Source organism: Vigna unguiculata, chromosome 5, assembly GCF_037176805.1.
Source record: "Vigna unguiculata cultivar grain cowpea cultivar isolate G323 ecotype 2 chromosome 5, ASM3717680v1, whole genome shotgun sequence".
Classification (NCBI taxonomy): domain Eukaryota; kingdom Viridiplantae; phylum Streptophyta; class Magnoliopsida; order Fabales; family Fabaceae; genus Vigna; species Vigna unguiculata.
In genome coordinates, this window is record NC_140796.1 from 4,164,785 (window position 1) to 4,189,058 (window position 24,274).

At 27.5% G+C, this 24,274-nt stretch overlaps 1 non-coding gene across 1 annotated transcript; it reads right to left on the minus strand.

Annotated features, from left to right (window-relative positions):
• Positions 1–20,061: 20,061 nt before the first annotated feature.
• TRNAK-UUU (transfer RNA lysine (anticodon UUU)) lies at positions 20,062–20,133 on the minus strand. The gene has a single exon. It is a non-coding gene; the product is annotated as a tRNA-Lys (tRNA).
• Between the last annotated feature and the right edge of the window lie 4,141 nt (positions 20,134–24,274).

A 24,274-nucleotide genomic window follows, 5' to 3' on the forward strand; every position in this document is an offset into this window, starting at 1 on the left:
ATATATATATATATATATATATATATATATATATATATATATATATACACATACATACATATATATATATATATATATATATATATATATATATATATATATATATATATATAAAAGTATGATTATTTATTTTATCATATTTATCTTTTAATTTAATCTTTTAAATATTCATTTTTAAAGAAAATAATTGTTCTATTAATTTTATTTTTGAGTAATTATTATTTTTAAGTTTAAGTTTTCAATTTAACATTTTTTAAATTTAATTGTTTTTTTTATTATAAAACTACTTACAAAATAAATAAAAATTATTTATAATAAAATTATGAAAATTATATTTATTATATAAAAAAATAACATGTTTATGTTTTCACTAGTAAAAAAAGATGAAAATTAATATCACTTTGCTGAAAAATGATATCTGAAATATTATGCATTTAGTAAAATTATTTTTATTTTATTTTATTTTTTGGAAAATTACTGATCACGATGGATTTCCACCTTATTTTTCGTATACATCCACCTAAGTCATGCACATGTTTAAGATGATGCTTATTACATTAAGCATCTAACTAGTTTACCTTAAGCAATTTACACAAAGCTGGAAAAAAAAATATCGTGGGACCTAAAACGATTTCAATAGCCATAATTTTGACTGATATTTAGTTTTTTAAAGTACTGCATTTTCTCATGCCATTAAATTTTGGACCTAAAGATTGAGAAACCGTGCTTATAGGACCACAAATTACAACACTTTTTCAAAGAATAAGCCTATATCAGGTACCCACTTGTAGAAAACGATAAAAAAATATTTCTGAATATTAATGTTCAACCATTAAAAAAAGTAAAAATTAAACATTTGAAGCCAAAAACAGAAAATAATAAAACAAAGTTTATATATAATCAAAAAATAAAACACTTATACATATAATTAATGTTAATTGTTGTGTGTGCCTATATTGTTAGTTTTCAAAAGGATAACCTGCATATTTTAACCTAAATATAGAGTAAAAAAAACAAGTAAAATGTATCAATTATATATAATTAAAGAGTATGGCTAAGAATAAATTTAAGAAGTATACGAGTAATATTAAGTATATGAGTAATATTGTCTCTAATATTTTTGTGTTAGAATTTTTCAATACTCAAACTAAAGAGGGATTGAGTGATTTCATTTACGAACTTAATTTCACAAATTCCATCTGTTAATTAACATAAGTTGAATATTGATGGTGCGCTTAAGGATTATCTTTGTTTGACTTCATGTGCTAGTAAAATGTGGGTAGTTTTTTAGTTTTTTGTTTTTAGATTACAAACTTCTATTAACATTGAGTTTATAAGGGTTATTTATGATTTGGAACATACTTGGAGGGAGAACTTTCAAATACTTAGGTTGAAAAATGATTCTTCATTATGTTATAGATTTTTAGATCAATGAGTGGTTCTTTGAAGTCTTGAAGGGAGATGACATTCATCTTTACTTTTCTGTAAATATATAATTTAAAGTTTCTCATATTTTTCATAAAGTAAATCACCGTGTTAAATTAATTAATTTAACTTTTATTACTAAAGAACCATGTAAGTGGTTTAATGTTTTATCTCCATGTATTTATTTAAATTTTTTTCATAATATAGATTTTTTGTCCTTATATCTTGAGGTATAAATTTTATAATATGTTTTGTGCGATCTTTCACTGTTTTGTATTCTTTATTTTATTTTTACATTTTAATAAATTTTTATATAATGATAAATAATTTATAGGTTTTGAGGTATCAAAATAACTTATGTGTCAAAGTTAAAAATAATGTCTAATATTAATGAGTCATTTTATCATTGGTTCGTAACAATTTGCATATGTGAACTTAATGTTAATGACCTTCTTCCTACATCTTCCTGTTATATTATTATTCTTATTTATTCATATGTTACCTTCTCATCAATAACCTTAAATACGTTAATTTAATCAGTATTTAAATTTAAACTAAATCAGTAAGATAAAATGTGTTTTTATTTTTATTTTTTCCATATCATGAACTCACTGAGATTTGTGCTACCATTTGAATGCCACATTGACTACGATCCAAACAGCTTTTATTTATATAGAAAATAGTAGGTTGGACCAATCCAGGTTCACCTTTTCAACTTCATTCGTACCATGACAACAGATAACTGTAGCTTAGATATATAAGAGGTAATCATAATAGTTATCTATGGAAGATAAATTATTATATAAAGTTGGACAAGAAAGTCTACGGTGAGAGTTAAGTATATGTGTCAGATACTTTCCTTTATATATTATTTCTCCATATTTCGTAATATCAACTCTATTTTTTATAATATAATTATTTATTAAATTTTTTAAAATTTTGATGATTATTTTTATCTATTTTTTATAAAATTATTTTTTTATTCATCAATAATTAAGTTTTTTATTCATTTTACTTGATGTTTAACATTTTACTTTATTTTTAATAAATATAAATTTACTTTATATATTAACTTAATAAAAATATACTATTAGCACATACTAATTTATACTATCATTCATTTTTAAAAAATGTGTATACTAAAAGCACTTTATTTATTATATTTGTTATTTATTATTTTCCAATTTTGTTTTTATTGCCAAAATTTTTATTCATGCGCATGCAATCAAACATGAAGCCAAAATAGATGTACGTTTTTGTTTTGGGATTTGAAGTGGAGGGCATGCTTATTGACCGAGAAACCTAGTGTCAATATTCTCAATTACAAGGCTTCAAACACTTTTAGCGACATATAAATTTATTTATCATCAAATGTATAACAATAATTTTAATGGTTAGAATTTTATTGAGTGATTGTTGAGAGGCATGAGCCAATATTGTCAATGGTCCTAGCCTAGGGTTTGTTACTAATTTGCATAATTTAAGGATAAGAAACAACACATATGGAGTTGGTATCCCATAAAACAAAAGTTGAGTTGTTAATAGGATACACACTATTAATCTATATTCACTAGTAGAAGAATAATTTTTAATGACCATTATTTAGTGGTGGTTATAATAAAATGACAATAAATTAAAAGAATATATATATTTATAGTCAATTTAAAATTGATGATTTTTTCTACTATATGTTTTGTCTGCTTTCGTGTTAGTAATAGCAAGAGAATAGAACATGTGCATTTTACATTTACATTTTTTTCATATTCAATTTTTTAAATAGTTTCGAAAGCCTGCGTGAAATTTAATAGGATAGTCCTAATTTCGTACAAACTGGTATTTGAAAGAGGTTTATAATATATAGATGTTATTTTATTATTTTGGTGTAATTTCATTCTTAAGTTACTATAATAAGGCAATTTTAAAAAATAAAATTGAATTTAAAGAAGTCGTTGTTATGAAATAAAGCGTAATAGGGAGAAGAGAGAAAAATAGACAATAGAAGAAAGAATAGAGAATGAGATAATAGGGAGCAACTCATCTGTGTATTATTATTGATAGGAAGAGTCCTATTTATAGATACAATATGTAATCCATAAAGGAAACAAATCAACTTAGTTAATACAAATATTTACTATAAAGAGTAATGAATCATATCAATAAATGTATCAAATCAATGGACAATCATTAATTCATAACACTCCCCCTTGAGTGTCCATTGATAAAGAATGTGCCTCGTTAAAACCTTACTAGGAAAAACCCTTTGGGATAAAAAACCTAGTGAAGGAAAAAGAGTACAACATTCTGTATTCTTTAATACAATATTGTTCCTCACATATTCTATTTCTCCCCCTCATGTAAACTTACATCATTAAGGTGAGTCCGAATTTGTGAGTCATTTGCTCAAAAGTTTTTCTTGGCAAAAACTTTACAAATAGACTTGTCATATTTTCAGATGAACGAATTTTTGGATATCTATATCATCCTTTCAATTGAACAACACACTATTGTCTTCATATATGGTTGTTGATTCCATCTTTCTCGGGGATAGTCACAAGTTTCTTGCACATGTTGAATTATAAACCTTAACCAAACATATTCATAACTTTCCTCGTAATTTGTATGATTAGACGATGTTGCTACTATGGTTTGTTTCATATACCTTCATGAAATCATTGTGCTACCACATGTGAACAAACATCTTGTTTGTGATCAACCATTGTGACATTGTAAGAATATGTAAAATAACATGCATATCCATAACCCATTGGTCTGAATCTGAATCTGAATCATTTGGATGGAATAAGCTCATATTCGTAGTACCCTTAAAGTAACGAAGTATATGTTTTACTCCAAACCATTTTCTTCTTGTAGTTGAAGAACTATATCTTGCTTAACAAATTTATAGCAAATGCAATATTAGATCGAGTATAATTCGCAAGATACATTAGTGTTTCTATGACACTAAGATATGGTGCTTCTAGACCAAGAAGATCTTCATCATTTTCTTGAGGTCTAAGAAGAGTCTTTATCAACATCTAACGACCTCACAACTATTGAAGTGCATAATGGACATGACTTGTCCATTTAGAACATTTTAAGCACCTTAATCATATAAGCCTCTTGATGTATAAAAATACTTTTATTTAAATACTCAATTTCTAATTTCAAACAAGACTTTGCCCTTCAAAGATCATTCATCTCAAATTCTTTCAATTGCCTTGTGAGCTCATTAGTAGTTTCAACGATGTTTATGTCATCTACATAAACAATAATTATGAAAAATTGATTTTCTAATATTTTCATATAAATACAAGGACAAAAAGGATCATTTCCATATCCTTATTTTAATAAGAACTCAATAAGATGATTATACCACACACATCCTTGCTTTAATCAATAAAAGAGCATGTTCAATTTTATTGAATAACCCTCTTTAGAATTTGTCTTGTTGGGCAAATAAAATCCTTCAGGGATTTTCATATAAATATGATTCTCAAAAGGATCGTACGAATAGGTTGTAACATCATCCATTAGATGTAAATGCAAATCTTGTTGTGTAACTAGGATAATCGAATATTGCAATGTTGTTGCATCAAATACTAGTGAACATGTTTTTTCACTAATCAATACAAGGTTTTGTGAATAACCTTGAGCAACCAATTATGCTTTGTATCTAACAATTTTATCATTTTTAATTTGATTTTTGCGCAAAAATCCATTTGTACCCAACAGGTTTCACAACTTTAAGTGTGCGAACTATACGTCCAACAACCTTTCGTTTAGCAAGCAAATATAATTATGCTTCTTTGCATATTTTCATTTTGGCCAATCATGTCTTTGTCGAAAATCTTCAACGATCATTGGCTATTGATCCTCATTGTCATTCATAGCATTCATCGCTATATTATATGTAAAAGTTTCATCAATGTTGACTTCATTTTGGTTCCATATTATATGATTCATGACATAATTTATTGAGATCTCATCATTTTCAACAATTTCAGGTACCTGAGGTTCTTCTGGAACCGAACCATTAATTATGTCAAATGAATCTTTTTGGGATTTCAACCTTTTCGATTAGGTCATTTTGCATATTAGCTCCCTTTCTCATTCAAGAGTTTTTATCTTTGGAACCAACATATCTACCACGCTTGAAACGTGTTCACATGAGTTTTTCAACCCTTTTTTTTTCGCATCATAATTGATCATGTCAAACAAGGCATCATTTTGATTTGTAAATTTCTGGTTTACCATGACATGCATTTCAATTGTACTAATAAACTTGTAGTACAAACTATAAGAGAATGTTGATAATTTCTCCAATACACTTTCTTTTTCAACTCAATCATAGAGATATAAAGATATTTCATATCTTTTTCATTGTTTGTCTCAATATAATATCCATTTAGACAAATATCATTGAAACTTAATAAGTTTCTATTCAACTTCTTGGTAGAAGTATAATAGCTCTTCTAGAGTCTTCAAATATATTTGTAGTACTATAAATAATACTAACATCGATGTCTCACATCATCAAACAAGAGAAAAATTTATTACTCTTGAGAATTGTATAAGTTGTTGTACAATCAATAAGACACATATCTTTTGGTACTAGTGCAAAACATTCGTTTTTCATATAAACGTAAATATCAATATGAGAGTTTTCTTTTTCAACACTCTCATAATCAATTAGGTGATCAATGCTTTCATTTGCTTTAGCAAAGAAAATAACAATATCAAGATGAGTAGCATCCATATGGCCATAATCAGAATCACCATCTTCATAAGCAAAGTGTGTTTCTATGTTCTTCTCGTTATTTGTAAGATGCTCTGGTGTATAATAAGTACAACTCAAATGACCTTTACCATCGTAATGATAATATATACCTTCATCTTTTTGTCAATATTTTCACATTTTCCTTTTTTTTTTCACATTATCGTGCCACTTCTGGTGACAAAATGTGTCTTTGAAATTTTCTTTATAACCATGTCCAAAATCAAGATCATGATCGATCATGAAAATATAAATAAAATGTTGCTGCATTCACTTCTGGGAATGGAACAGACCCAATTTGGACAGGTTTCATGATTTTTTTATCAAAAGCTCATTGCTTTGTTCAGCCATACAAAGGCACGAAATAAATTCATAATATTGATTGCTCCATTCACTTCTGGGAATGGAGCAGATTAGGCGGATCTCATGATTTTTCATCAAAAGCTTTATTGCTTTGTCCAGCCAGCCATACATAGGCATGAAATAAATTCACAATATTTGTGAAATCTCTTTTCACAATATTTTTGTTATGAGCAAATTAGTTGCTTAGATGCTTTATTTCTTTGTTTAATGGTATCCCAATATCCATTGCATCTAAATATATTTCAACATTTAAAATCCAATATAAGGAATTCTTCCTTACAATATCAAGGGTCACAAATCCAAATTTTGCAACGTTTCGCGTGTTTAGAACTAACACATAAAATAATAATATTAATAATAATCATCATCATCAAAATAATAATATTAATAATAATCATCGTCATAATAAAAATAAATAATAAGACGGAGATGAAAATTGATAAGGTCAAACAATTCTTATCACAAGAGGGAGAGTATAAAGGTAAAATTATAAATTGAGAAAGGATTAGAAAGAGCCTGGATTGAGACACGCAGAACACTATCCTTGGAGATAAAAAACTTCCACCTCAATTGGAGCATCGTGCTGATAACGTGTTATGAAATAAAGCGTAATAGGGAGAAGAGAGAAAAATAGACAATAGAAGAAAGAATAGAGAATGAGATAATAGGGAGCAACTCATCTGTGTATTATTATTGATAGGAAGAGTCCTATTTATAGATACAATATGTAATCCATAAAGGAAACAAATCAACTTAGTTAATACAAATATTTACTATAAAGAGTAATGAATCATATCAATAAATGTATCAAATCAATGGACAATCATTAATTCATAACAGTCGTAACTTTAACTAAAATGAAATTATGTCAACTAAAAACGATATTCATGCAAAAGTTGAAATCATATAGCTTGATGGTGAGTTTGGATGAAACCAATCAAGAGGATGATTCATTTATTTGGAGAATTTGAAATTTTTTGTAATGAAATGTTTTGTTTGGATAGAGAAATTAAAAAGCATTTAAAAAACATGCATTTTTTTGAAGTATTTCAATTAGCTAAATTAGAAGGAATTTAAATACCCTACAAGAATGTGAAATTTAAAATTCTTCTCACTTAACCTCACACTCTAGACTCAACCCCAAACGGACCTGCCAAACCCAAGAACCATGACAGGCTGGGTTGGCCAAATACTCCAGACGGATCAGACTGACTTGATAATACAAGCGGGTCAAGAAGGCCCGACGACCCAAACAGACCGAGGTGACCTGATGATACAAACGAGTCAGGCGGGCTTGACAACTCGAACAGGTCGGTGGGTTCGATGGCCCAAGCAGGACAGGCAATCCCGATGACCCACACAGGTTTGGCGGGCTAGACAACCTAAAGGTGTTGGGCGTGCCTAACGACCCAAACGTGTTGGACAGGCCCAATGACCCAACCGACCCATTGACCCGACAAGCCTGACTGACTCGATGACCTAGTCGGTCCTGACTGACCTGACAACCTAGACGGGTTTGACTGGTCTGATGACCCGGGCGATACCTACCGGTCCAACGACCTTAGTCGGTCCAATGACACAGACTTGTCGGGTGTGCCCATTGACACAAACAGGCCCGACAACCCAGATGGGTCGACGAACTCGATGATCTAGTGGGTCTAAGTCGGGCAACAACCTAGATGGGTTGGGTCGGACTGGGTTGACGAACTTGACGGGCATGACTGTATGGACTGCCAGGCTGATCAGGCTTGTATGGATAATCGAGCCGACCTAACCTAGCCTGTTTGGGTTTCCCGACTGAGTCGTCGAGTCGGCTCGACCCATCTGGGTCGTCGAGCCCGTTTCCAAATTAATCATGAAATCAAAACATAATTAAACCTAAAATAAATAGTTTTAAAATGAAATTTTATCTCACAAGAAATTTAATTATTTTATCCAAAAAAAAATTTGAAATGTAAGGTATTTTAATTTCTTTATCCAAACAAGTTATCTAAAAAATGAAAAAAAATTAATTGTAACCAATTCAAATACAATACATTTTAATTTTTCAGTATTGTTGAAATGTTTCATCAAAATACAATGTGAGACTATTTAGTATTTAGATTCTTATTTAAAATACTCTATAAGAAAAGATGATAGCTTTGAGAGGCTGAAATTTGTTAAGGCTCACTCAACACGATGAGAAACACACTTTTTTTGTCTTCAGACAGCATGAATCCTAGGTTTTTCAACTGCATAAGCGATTGTGTTTCTGTTAATTATGCAATGAATTTGGACAGAGCTTTTTGATATGATAGTAGGGTTGTGGGCAAATTTATCCTCAGCAACATTCTCATATTTTTCAGAATGTTTTCTTTCCGGTTCAAAGATACGCGCCTACATCTTTTTCCCATATAATTGGAGCCGTATTCGTTCACTCTATATTATTGCTTTTTCCCTATTGAATTCAACTCTTTGACTTTCATCATATAGCTCAAAGCAAAAAACGGCTACCCTATATTCCATGGAAAAAACATTCATTTATTTCTCTAAACATTTCAAAGATGATGTCTCATTTACATCATAATTACACAAGCTATCGGTAATACTGCACAACGAGAGGATTATGATTAAAATCTCAAAAAAAAAAAAAAAAATTACAGTACCTGAGAGGTTTGATTATAGGCTGCAGTAAAACTTTTAAGAATCACAGTCTCATGCACAAAGTTAACAAATACAAAAAAAAAAAAAAATACCGTACAAAAAAATATTAGAATCTAAATGATCTATAATTTAATCAATGACAAATTTATATTTTAATTCTTTTTTGTAGCCAAAATATTAGTAAAATATTAAAGACTAATTTAGTGATCACTTTACAATTCAATCTATTTTAAATACTAATAATTTTTAATTTATAAATTATTATTTAAATTAATAACTATAATTATTAATTATTTTTTGTTTATAAAACTAGTTACTGTTTAAGTATTTTTTTTTAGTAATTAATTATTAAAAATTATAAATTGTCAGTATTAAAATTGTTTCTTTTAACATAATCTTCTGTTTAATAAAATTTTATAATTGTGATTTTAAGTTTGCAGTATAATACATATTACGCTAATTAACATTTAATTTGCTCCCAATATATATCAGTTTTAGCTATAAACTCACAATATTTACTAATAAGTTGTTTTGTTAGCGAAGATCCAAAGGCCATAAATATTTTTATATTCTTTTAACGAATAATCTTATTAGGCAACTTGTCAAACATAATTATTTTTTAAGCTATTGTTTTCATACACAATTTTTTTTTTCACGAAATTAAGATAAGATGATAGTTCGGAAGTCAATCAATTATATTTTTATCGTCTAAATCAAATATGATTTAAATACGATTTGATTTTGATATTCGTTAGTTTTCTCAATTTGATTTTAATATTATTATTTTTTTCAATTTATTTTAACATTCATCATTCATCAATTTTGTTTAATATTTGATCTTTTTTCTACTATTTAGTTAACGAATTGCGAACATTGATTGTCACCTATGATACACGGATATGATACATGTATCGGACACATATCTGATATGTCGATACGTTTATTTTGAAAATAATAGAATACGATACGTGATATATGAATATTTAAATATGTACAATAATTCTTAAAAACATAATAAATATATGATTGTTATTGTGTGAATTCAAAAAAAAAAAATTATTGTCACATAAAATTATCACTACAAGAAAACTCTTAAATAATGACCATTTTTAATAACCAAAAATACGTTAGAGACCAATTCCCTAATTAAAGACAAATTTAGAGACCAATTATTTTGGTAGTCGAAACCTTGATAGCTAATGTTAGTGACCAATTTTGAAATTAATTCATAATAAAAACTATTTTAATTACCAACTTAGAGACCAATTATAATTTTTTGAAATTATTTTAGTTGTAAATAATTTTTAGTTTTTAAATTGGTACCTATATTAGTCACTATATAATAACTAATTATTTTTTATCACTAAAATTGGTTATTATTCAAATAATTTTTTGTAGTGTACTACGACTTTATAAATTAGATGTTTTACTGCTAAGTATGGATAAAGTATCCTAAAGTATACGTGTAGGACACGAATACATTATCCAAATTGAAGTATCGGTGTATCATCGATTGCCACGTATTATTTCATCCTATTTTTAATCTTTTTAATTTTTTAATTTAAAAAAATATTAAATATCTAGGTACCAAGCCAATATCATATCATAGAGTCGGTATTCAATTTGATCATGATATTAATTATTCTCATTCAATTTGGTTCCAATTTTTTTTTAGATTGAACAATTTTATCTCTTTTTAAATTGAGACCAAATTTAACTTTTATATAGAATTTGTACGAATATTCTAATTAAAATTCACATTTTTATTAAATATTTTTAATTTAAAATTAAAATTGATTTAAAATTAAAAATATAATTTTGAAAATAAAATAAAGATCAACACCATTGATTTAAAATTTTAAAAATTAAAAATCACATAAAAATAAGTTATATTAGTTTATATTATTTATAATCAATGTAATTGTAGTGACCGCTAATATAGGCTTCAACCTTTTTTTTTAAGTTTGGTAGTATTGCTTTTTTTCCTTTTTGTCTTTGTTTTGAAAAGGTCTCTGAGTAGGACAACAAATGTTTGTACGTAACTGATACACGATATATTTATTGTTCTAATTTATAATTTGTGTTTTAGTTCTTAAATTATTATTATTTATTTTAAAGCCTAAACAAAGTGGAATCTCTTTAAATTAAAAATTTATCCATCTCTGGTGCATTTCTCTCCGTAGTAGACTTTAACATTAAATCTTATATATGTAAAACTAATTTATAAAACATAAAATTTATATTTATAGTGACTTGATAACGATTTAATGGTGAATAAAATAATAAATTTAGCATATATCAAACTTTGTTAAATTAGATTTATAATTATATTATATCTAATTCAACTCCATAAAATTGATTTATAAAATAAAATTTACACTTATTTTTATATTATATTTTTTTTTATAAATTTCTAACAATATAAAATGCCCAAAATTCATACAGTGGAGTGTAGTCATTGCTTTGAATGAGGAAGGATGGCCACAAAGAAGTGTAAAACGCTTGAAACTTAAAAATTTTAAGGTTTATAGTTTAGTTTGATATCACATCTAATCACAAGGATAGTTATGACATTTATAAATATGTATTATCTAGTTAGAGAGAGTTCCAAAAAGTTAAATAATGTCACCAATCTTTGGTTTGTCGTGATCCTTCGTCTTCATATGACCATATCTTTACTCCTAATCTCATGCTTTAAATAAATAAATAAATAGTACTCTTAAAATTTGATTCCTGTATTACATTTGAGTTTTATTAATGAAAAGAAGTACTTGGAAGAAAATATTTCTAACAAACTTAACTAAAATATGTTAATTATATGAAAATAAGAATTTAAAAATATTTAAAAATTTAAATATGAGTTTAAGTTTTACGTTAAATAAAAATAAAAATTTAGCACCATACGTAAAGATAAAAAAATTCATAAATTAATTATTTTAAGATTTTGAGTTAAAATAATATTAATGTCTTATATATTCATATGATGATGTATTTTTCTGTGTTCCTCTATAAAAGTTGAAAGTGATATATAATAATACTAGCTAGGTTTCCTTCCTAAAAATACATCATAATATTAAAAGATGACACAGGACGACATTTTTATTATAATGTATCAATATAGCTTCTCTTTCATAAAATAGTAATATAATAATAGAAAAATGTTTAAAGTCCAAATCTTCTAATTTAACAGGTTGTGAATAATATTTTACCATAATTATTGAGTTAGACTTACAATTTTAAAATCGTAGAAGATATTACGGGAAAAAGATATAACATTTAGAGTTTTACAATATAATACTTTCTATATATAATGTATTAGGATTACTTATTTACAAAAGTATTCCTTAATAGTTGCAAATTGTTCAACCCACAAATGAAGATACGTAATACACTACAATCCACTTCGTACCACCCAAGATTTAATGGAGCTTGTCCACTCTTAACACCAAAAGTGATGACCTTTCACTCCATTATTGTACAACCATGACTAATTAAGTAGTTAAAAGAAATATGTGGTCTGAAAAATACGAGAAAATATGATGATAGTTGTGGTTGCACTCCTTAAATAAAATGTGATTCGTGTGATTCCAGGAAATTAGGTTTTGGGAGAGGTAGATTTCTAAACTTATCATTTATTAATACAAAATTGGGTTGGCCAAAAGTGTTAAGAGTAATTCTATATTTAGATTTAGCATTTTAGCTCTCCAAAAGTCAATTTCACTATATTTTTTGAAAATATTATCGTCAAAACATTTTGAAATAATTTTTCAACCAAAACTTTTAATGCAGAGTAAAACAGTTAAACCCATATCACTACAAGAAAATGTCTTATTAGTAACCAATTTTAGTGACTAAAAGTTGTTAGTCACTATAGTGACCAATTTAGATACCAATTTACAAAATTAAAATTTATTGGTTATTAAAATAGTCACTAATATAAATAAAAAATTATAATTGGTCACTAGATTTGTCACTAATTAATTAGAGAGCAATTTAGTAACTAAGTTATTTTGGTAGCCAAAACTTAGGTGGCTAATTTTTAGTGACCAATTTTCTTTGGTAGCCAAAACTATGGTAACTAATTTTAAAAATTAATTTAGTGATCAATTATAATTTTTTATTCATAATAATAACTATTTTAGTAACCAATAACTTTTTACTTTGTAAACTTGTATCTAAATTAGTAATTATAATAACTAACAATTTTTTGTTACTAAAATTGGTTACTAATGAAGCATTTTCTTGTAGTTATAGTCTTAAATTTAATGTGATTGCATATTATTGGAATATTATATATATATATATATATATATATATATATATATATATATATATATATAATGATAATTTGTGAATATTATTTATGCTGTGAGTAACATGTGTATTGTGGTAGAAATCACTCATATTATAACATTTGATATAGGGTATTATGATAATGTTTTTTTTATATTTTTATTGTATCTTTTAAGAAAAATGTCCTTTCTACTCTTTATTTTTTTTTTCATTTATTTGTTCTTTTCTTGATTTACCTATTATGTGTGACTCAAGCTTTTTACAAACACGTAACATAAAAAAAAAAGAATCATAATATTATTCAAGTGATCTTTCTTTATTTAAATTTTATTATAATAATATTAGTTATAATTATTACTATTATTATATTATTATAATAAGAAATAACAAAAATTGTTAATAATAACAATTTTACTAATATAAGAACAACAATTTTATTAATATTAATTTTATTATTATTAGATTATAATTGTTATTCATATTACTTTCTGCACTGACAAACTCTCTATATACAGTTTTTTTCAAGACACTTTTACGCAACTTTCTTTTTATCTTTTCATCTGATTTTATTTCTTTCAAAACCAAACATGCAATTAGAGAGTATACAAATAAAAAGTATCTACAAAAAGAGATAATTAAGGTGTTACATCTATTTTAATTTTTAAATGATTTTATAATCAGAATAAAAAATTGTTAACATTGTAAAATTATGTAAATGAGTTAAGAACGTAAGTGAAGAGTGTAGCATCATGATTTAAGTAGTTGCCATGCTTTGTAAATCATAGTAGATAGTTTCACAAGACGTTTTATAAATCATGATAATGAAAGATGAAATACTTTCACCTTCAAAAGGTATACAAACTAAAAACAAATAAGTAAACTCCAACTCGTGTGTCTATATGTTTCAAGCGTGCACTAGTTCTACATTGAATGAGGAAAAGGAGACAAGTTGTGTGAGACTAAAAAACAAAAAAACCGTGTCAATATTAATAGACTCTTTCAACGTTGTCACTATCATATCATGCATGTAATCCTCCTCCATTAACTTTTCTAAAATCTGGTGCAAGAAAAACAGGAAAATGAATGCTTGGAGTATACTTAACAATTATATGTATAAACTATTTTTCCGTCCAAATCATTACAACCTCTCTTGTTTGTTCATCGTGAGGTGGCATATAGGATCGAGAGAGAAGAAAAGTAAATATTGTGATGAAAAGATGAGATTTTAATGTGAATAATTGAAGACAAATATGAACACTATAGGATGAATAAACAGTAGGAAGTGAAAAATAATGTTTTGGTTAGAACAGCACCGTCCACCTTTGTGTTCATAAAACCATGTGGTTGCGACTGAAGGCCACACCGTCCTTGTTCTATGTTCTGTCTCAATCATTGTGATATATGTATGGCATTCCAACCTCTGTATATCTTCACCTTAAACTTTTCCTATGTTTATCTTCATTGCTTTGAGAGTTAGGTATATGTGTGGTTCGGGATATAAACGAGGGTGAAAGCTTATTGGATCAAACTTTGTGAAAAATAACGTGTTATGCATGGTGGAGTTTGCACATAGCTAATGTTTTATTAATAGCAACAAGTTATATCTATTCCATAAACAACCCGACAAGAGAGATTAAAATTAACTTTACTATAGGTTTCGGATCTATCAGTTCATACAAATCAGAGCATTCAACTGATACTCTTCTATTCAAAGTGAGAATCGTGTCTTATGAGCAGGACGAGACCATAAATTATCTTTTACTTACCGCTGTAAAGTGATTACCAAAATATGAAATATATGTAACAAATGAACTCGGAACTTGAGGGTAAGCCATAATCAAATTTAAGTACATTTTGAACATTTTCATCTTTTAGAGCTAAACCTCAAAGGTGGTATGTTATGGAAGGGGGTGTGGATTGCTATAGTGTGGACTTTACGGAATCATAGGAATAATATTTTTTTAGGAGTGGTGTACCAAACCCAGACCCAAAAGAAATTTTTAGTTTGATCCAAGTGAGGGTATGGACATGGTTGAAAAATAAAATGACAAATGTTAATTTTTCATTTTCTGATTAGTGTTTATGTCCTGTTCTGTGTTTAAGGTTCATAACTTAGAAACCCTTTATCCTTTTCGCTTTACTTTGCTAGGTGCAATAATAGGTTACCTGTATAGGTTTTCTAACTTATAACCTAGACTTTACGATCTAAAATGCTTGCTTTTTTTTTGTAGAGATGGTCTTCAACTTTCTATCTATGGATTAATCAAAATCTATTATATGTTTGGATGAGCTCTTTACAGAGTAGGTATAGGGAGAGGTTTACGTGGGAATTCATTGGAACCACTATCTTTATTTGCATGCTAAATATGCAAGAGGAGTGGTTGTAACTTGTAACAAGTCGATATTTTGTGCTTGAGGACTGAGTATAACATAAATTAGTAAAAAGAATACCTCTAATACTCACCTTACCTATATGTATAGGATAATATTCATAACTCTTTGTGAAAATTTACAAACAGATGAAAATGATCTTGATAGTTAAAACTATAGGCTATACTTGTTAGTTTGTAATTGATGAACTAGTTTTTTTATGTGTAAAAGAGTTAAATAACCCCTAAGTGCTTTATTATTAATATAACGTTGATTTGCCAATAAAAAAAAATAGCGTGTGAGATCCCTGAATGATAGTACAAGTTTACTTCTTAATATCAAGAACAAAAATATGTTGTTTTAGAGATTTTAAAAAATGTATTTCATCTTAAAATTATTTTAGCTAAAGTTTCTTTTAATTTTTTTTCTCTCAAAAAAGTTACCCGAACGATTTTCAAAAATTATAATTAGATTTAACTAATTTAGGAAGAATAATGCGTCATACCAAGTTTGATATTAGGCCTATATTTACCAAAAATATGTATTTATATCATACAATTTTATAGTATCATGTCCTCAAGTTTTTACATTTTCTTATTCGTAAATCCTATCCTCAAGTCTTACAGTACTTTAGGTTGTATCTCTAACTTTTATAACCGGCAAAGTGTGAAAAAAGAGAGCTTACATTTTCGTAATTTAAAATCCAAAATTATATTTATAAAAATATAAAGACCTAATTGAATTATTAAAAGTATGTGAACAAAAACACGTATTTTGTTAAAAAAATTAATGTGAGTTAAAAGTTTTATATCTAATTAAAATAAATAACATACAATTAAATTGACTCATAACTTATTGATAAATTGATTGATTTAAGATATTAGAAAAGGTTTAAACTTCTATATGAAATTTTCACATATATATATATATATAATTTTTTTTTATTGTAATGTTATTTAATTGTTTATCATGTTATTTGCATGCAGAATCGATTCACGACTCGCTGAACACAATGATAAACGTGTGTTTTTGTCTTCAGTCAGCAAAAATCCTAGGTTGTTCAACTGTTTAAGCGACGGTGTCTGAATTAATTATGCAATGAATTTGGACCAGGTTGTTCTAATATAAGGATATGTTCAATAGTCTTACGGGCAAATATTTTGCATGCATGGTTTTTCATCAGCATGATTTTCATTTTCCGGCATGTTGTGTTTTTCAGGTGACAGATCCACTTGAGAGCGTGGGTAGCACAAGAGAGTGAAGCATTACCTAATGAAAAAAGGTTATTTCACATCATTTGATAACTTGTATAAAAGTAAAATAGTCTTAATAAAAATTAATTTTTATATTTTTATAGAAAAGAGAAAATAAATAGTTATAAAAAGTAATATCAAATGGTACTAAAAAAAAATATGTCAAAATACTATTATCTTTACCTAATAAGGTTAAAATGTTGGTTTCGTTTATCTAATTACTTAATTAGGCCAAACTAAAATGGGGACCAGGCTTTCAATAATTAAACTCTAATTGCTCTCATCCTCCTACCTTATAACTAATCACATTAGGCTAAAGATACTTATAGTATATTTAAATTATTTTCGTATAATATATTTGCTTGTAAATGGATTTATTTCAAGTATTTTTAAATCTTTAAATTCTTTTGACTAATAAAAAAAATATTTGGAAAAAGCATCTTAACTTCTCCCTGACTAAGTCCAGAGTAATAAAATAAAGTTATGAATAATTAAATTGAAAATTGAAAAACAAAATCAAATAACTAAAAGTTGGTGAGAAAAATTACGTATAAATTTAATAAACTAAAGTTACGTATGATTAAAAATTAATGAACTAAAATTGCGAGAGAAAAATATTTAGAAACCAAAACTATAAGTTTTACAAAGTATAGGAATTAAAGATATAATTAAGCCTATATAATATATCAATATTATGTAGTACTCTGAACTAAGAAAATGATGTGGGATTAGTCTTCATAGAGAATATTGGTCGAATGGAATTTAATAAACTGGGTCAACGCAATATATCATTGCAATATAGTAAAAGAAAGAAAACAAAAATGTCTCTTATTAATATATATTTAGCATACACAAAAATGTCTCTTATCATATGCAGAAAATATTATTGGCAAGAATTGTGTATTTCTAACATTCGACAATTTAAATTTCAGTTTAGAATGATTTCTACGTAATCGGTGCCGTATTCGTTTTATGGACCACATATTTGGCCAATTGAATTAAACTTTCTGACTTTGATTTTTCCTAACAAAGGATTTAAATGTTAACCAAAGCTCAAGTTCAAATTTCGGCTACCCTATTTTGCATCTCAAAAGCATGAGTTTAACCTCACATGCGTTTGAATTGATGTCAAATAATGAGGTTCAAGTGTTTTTCAAAAATTTCATTTGGGGATAAACGCTTTTCTTCGATAAATCATACTCGGAAAACTTCAACGTAAGCTTTAATATTTTTGTAAAACAAAAAAACAAAAACAAAACGTAAGCTTTAATTGAAAAGAAATACTTTGACTTGGATTACACCAAAACCAAAATCAACACCGTTATTATCATTTCCATTTATGGCGGCACACACACCATCACCATCTTCCGCTCTTTCGTCCACACTAGACTGTTTGCATTTGTTGCATCACAAAGTCACAATAAGATTTTTCATCATCTTTTAACGTGTAAATGAACAACATAAACATGATTCACAGGTAGGAAAGAAGGATCTTGTGATTCCTTCCATTCAATTTTATGGGGAGCCTAATATTTCGTTTTAATTTATATGATTCTTTGTAATTTACTTTATTGCTACATGTTAATTTTGCCTGTTTTTCCTTTTAAGTGAGATTCAATATCATCGAAAGAAAAAACATGATAGGCTATCACATAACAACAAATCAATAAGTCATAATTTGCACAAAAATATATAGTCAATTTGACTTATAAAATATTAAATTATGAGAATAGTGTTTAGGAAGAGTTTAGATGTGACCTATTTGAAAAATTGAAGCATTGTATCAACTCAATTTTTGATATGAGAGTACTTATTAATAAACTAGTCACACGAGATAATTTATGTAGTAGGGATATATAATTAAAAAAGTAACACGTGTGTTATGTGTGGAACCACAAATAAAAATGTAAGTCATTTATTTTGTTTTAGCTATAAAGTGACAACACAAATATGACAAATTTGTGACTTTTGGATAGAAAGAACTTTTATTTATCATAATAGTGCAAAAATACATTTTAGCCAATTTGAACTCATAAGATTTAGTAACAAATGTAATTATATGTGACAAAGTATGTGGTTGACTATCATTTGTGATATTTGAACTCATAAAAAATGGAGTTATTTTTAGAAATGCAACAATAGACGTAGAGGAAGTTTTTATGTTAGCATAGACTAGAGCATGAGCCTGATCATACATAAATATTTTATAATATTTTCTTACTCTGACTAGTGTTAATGTCTCAGTACATGTCTACTTTTAGTTTAAATCAGGTAAAAACTAAGTTTAGGATGAATCAACCTTGCTCTTTAATCTTATAGTTTGGTGAATCACGATCTTAGCGACTTATTCTTTGTGGTTTGATTAATATTTAAGGACCGCTAAAAAACAACACTTTTTACCATTGTTCAAAGTGGAAACAAAGACATACTAGATGAAGATCAACAAAGATGAACAATGATGAAGATATGATGTGAAAATTAGATTGTTAATTATGTAAATTCATGTTTTTGGGGTAGTCAAGAAATTTTTTGATGTGTCTTATAAGGATGTATATTCTTAACAATTTATTGTGGTATGTTAATTGCTTTTTCTTTAATCTTGTAAGGAAAGATGTCCATAACGTGACAATTCCATGTTCTTTTTCTCTTTACTTCTTTTTTCCTGTTTTTATATTATGTTTCAGAAAATTTGATATCTATTTTCAATACATATTTGTTATTGTTATTGTTGATAAAAAAAATCATATTTTACAAGAGATACTTGATACTGATAAAATCCTAACTTTCAATTTTTTTAAGTAATTAATTATTTAAATATTAAGTCACAAGTTATTCTGTGTGTTCTTTTTCTACCGGTACAAATGAAGTTTTTTTAGAGTTTAGAGAACTGAATGACGAAAAATGTTAATTTAGGTATTTTTTTAAAAATATAAAGTTTTACGCCGTCTGTGGGGATCGAACCCACGACCACGTGGTTAAAAGCCACGCGCTCTACCGCTGAGCTAAGACGGCTTTGCTGATAGTTAAAACAAATATATATAATGTATTTATTGTACTCATACGTTCCAAAAAATATTATCTAAATTTTCAGATTATACGTCTCAAGAAAACAGAAAAGGAGGTGAGAGGAAATTTGAAATAAGCAAATATAAAAACACATTATAGACTACATGTTTTGAAGTAAGATTAAGCATATTCTAAACCAACATGTCATTAATCCAAGTGATATTAAATTCGATTTTCATGTTCGAATCATGATTAAATATGGAAGGCTCATTAAAGGTCATTGTCTAAATTTTCCCAATAGACATTATACATTAACAAATTCACTAATACACATTTCATAAATTAGGGCTTTGTTAATATCAGTTAACATCTTTATATAATTATATAAAGATGTTTTCACTATTGTAGATAAGTTAAAAATAGAAAAATAAAAGACAAAAACATATTGGTGATGGAGGAAGAAATGGGTGTACGAAGAAAAAGTCTTACTGTTGTATCCAATGATTTGGGCCGAAAATTAATGTAACAGCCCATTTTACATATTTAAGGCCATGAGAAATTAAATAGGACACGTTTGCTTCTAATAATTTTCTCTTTCGCATTTTTTTTGTTATTTGTTAATGTATTTTGAATTATAAAATCTGTATTGTGATTTGTACACATGTAAAACATGTTTGAAAGTATTATACTATTGTTTTCGAACTGTGAAATTTGCATCCGACATTCCGAATAGTCATTTTGATATATATATTTTTATATTGGAAACTGATTTTTTCAAAGTGCACTTTTTACGTTTTGAATATTTTATTCTGAAAATGCCTTTGAAAACAGTGAACTCAATTTTTTTCTGGTTGTTCAAAGGCTTCATCGTTGCCACAAGATGCATTGAATGTTTTCTTAGACCAATTAACATTAATGTCAGAAATTAAAGCCCATTTTTTTATTAAAAGAATTTGTACATATTATTTATATTATTTTCACAAAGAGAAATGATATAATCTAATGTCTAATTATGTTTTAGGTGAACTAAAAAACACTTAAGCAAACACAACAATGATGTAACAGCTATGCCAAAGAAATTGTGAATTTTTCCAGACATTATAAAATTCTTTGATTTTCTTAGCATCGAGTTTTAAGGTGAACGATGTAATGCATGCCTACAGCTAACCCCGCAAACTTTTGAAAGTATCTTCAAATTTGGTTACCAAAACACGTTCTTTTGTAAATACTTAATTTTGTATTATTTTATTATCCAATCCAAATGAAGTAATCTTTTTAACTTCCACATTTTTTTTTTTCAAAGGCAGAATTTGAATTTTACTAAGTTTGGTATTAACACGAGGTGTGAACAAGAACAGCCAAAATAAGGTATCAAAGATCACTAAGACAATATTATCCCTACCTCCTTTCAACATAATGTAAAGGTTGCACTACAATTATTCTACCTTACCTGCTTATAGTATAAATATATATATATATATATATATATATATATATATATATATATATATATATATATATATATATATATATATATGACCAATTGAAGTAATTTGTGACACAAAATTCATATAACCCAAATGACTCTTCATACATAGATATCTTTTATGCATTGTGATAAGTCATCGATAAAAGTGGTGTTGGATTTGGTTGTGTTTTAAGGTATGCATTCTCATTAGGATAAAATCAAAACACTAAAATGATTTAAACATGCATATTCTTTTCCCACACATTTTTAGGCACGGGTAATTTGAACTAACCAGAGACATATTTATGGATAATGTTGGTTATTGTTTTATCAGCATGAGTAATGTTGATAATCAAACAAAACCAGAAAGTAATGGGTAATGCTACAATAAATTATGAGGTACAAGAAGAGTTGAATCGTAAAGATTTTGACGATGACAATTACGAGGAACCACGAACCAAATATTGGAAGATTATTGGAAAACTATTTAGTTATTGTTTAAAGCCTCTTGTAATAAGTTCTTATTGTATGTAGTTGTTTAAGTTAGCTTAGAATTTCATAAAATTGTGGCAGACACTTAATATTTCTGTAACGTTTTTATTTTTGCAAAATGTACTATGATAATCAATTATCCTAAGTTTTCTTCAGTTTTCAAAAATGCCACTAAAATAATTGATTATCTTAGTGGATAATCGATTATTAGCGAAAAATATTGTTTTTAGAAACTACTCTGAAATAATCGATTATCATAAGCGATAATCAATTATCTTTGGCAGTTGGAACTTGTTTTTTCAGTTTCTTGACCTAATTTTTAAAACGCTATTTATAGAGCTCATAACAACTTTCAAAAACACGTTTCTGAGAATCAGAATTTTAGTATTGTGATTGCTAAAGAACTGCCTAAGTGATTTTTAAGAAAGGACCTTTGAAAAAACTAATGCGGATAGAGCAATAACTTTTACCAAGTGGGTTCTTGGGGAATTGACTGTTGTTGTTGCTGCTAGGAAAGTTGGTCATCCTCTGTGTGTTTCAGAGGAAGTGTTTTCATCTCTTGTGTGAGATGTGTTATCTAATTACTCTCTTTTATATGGTTGTACCGTGTTTGTTTTAATGATTTAGTTAATCTCCTTATTTGAGATATTAAAAACTAGACGTAGAGTCTTTTTGATATGAACCAGTATCAATACTTTAGTTCATCTTCTTCCCTACTCTATTTATTAAACCGCACTTGCTTTAAATGAACTGAATCTTTCACTTAAAATAGAAAATTTTTGGAAAAAAAATAAAGTCTTAATTTTTATTGATAAACCAATTCACCCCCCTTTGGTTTTTGTCCATACGTGAATTAATGGTTGTCCATTGATTCGAAAATGGTTGGACAAAACTAAACCTTTGCTGAGAGTGCCTCTATTAAAAGACCTTCACTTTTTTGTGAGTGAAAATTATGTCTTTTGGAAAGTAAGAATGCAATTTTTTCTCGGATTTCTTAATCAGGATTTTGGGATGCAGTTTTAAATGGTTCTTTTATTCCTGTGATAATTGTCGATGATGTTCATGAAATTAAACCCTTGCTCATTGGACTGTAGATGAAAGCAGAAGAGCCCAATATGATGTATGGGCAAGAAAGATAATATCATCTGCTTTAACCCTTTACGAATTTTATAGGATATCTATTTGCTCTAGATTTACATTTTTTCAACCTAATTTAAATTTGATTAAAACAACAATGAATCCACGTTAAATTCAAGAGATCAATCTAATGAATCTGACTATTAGGTCTATTAGATATGGGTTGGGCCGAGTAGACTCAACCTTTCTTCTTAGGTCATCTCGGCTCAACCATAGGTCCTCCTCGACCTTCGGCTAGAATCAACTCTGTCTGACCTTTGGTTAAGGTCGATTCAGACTGATCTTCAGTCGATCCAACTCGGTCAAACTTCGTTCAAGCTTTGGTTGAGGCTAACTTGGCCGAACTTCAGCTACGAGCAACTCGGGTGATCGTCGATTGGGGCTAATTCAACTGACCATCGATTGGAGTTGGCACTAAAAACTTGTTACGAGATTGGCAAATGTACCAAATCGTACAAGTAATAAAGTGAAAAGTCCAAGTATCGGTTTCCAAGATACTTGTGCAACAAGTGAAAACTATTGCAATTCATAACTCAATTAGACAAACAAATTTCATGAAAACAAAAATAAAATTCTTTTTGTATTTTTATCAAACATGTGGTGTACAACAATATATGATAAAGGCTTCACTGAGATTGTGTTTCATGATTCAATTCAAAGCAAAAACATCAAATAATATATTTCTAATTCTTTCTCTAGAATTCACACCATTTGTAACAAGTAATGTCTTACCGACAAGTCTAAATGTGAATCATAAAAATCATATGTCTACCAATGTTTATTATAAGTTTGCATTAATATCAAGATTTTGATGTTATGAATGACTAAATGTTCAACATCTATGTCTAAAATGTGAAATCTATTACTTGTTCTATCTTAGTAAGATTTATCAAATTATCTCTCAATCAGCAGTTACCTTCACATATGCAATCAATCTAGCATATGCAATTAAAACAAGAATAAAACACAAGAGTGATGAAAAAGAATTATAATGAATAGTGAAATTCACATAGAGTTAAGAATACATTATGATAGATAAGAGAGTTACTA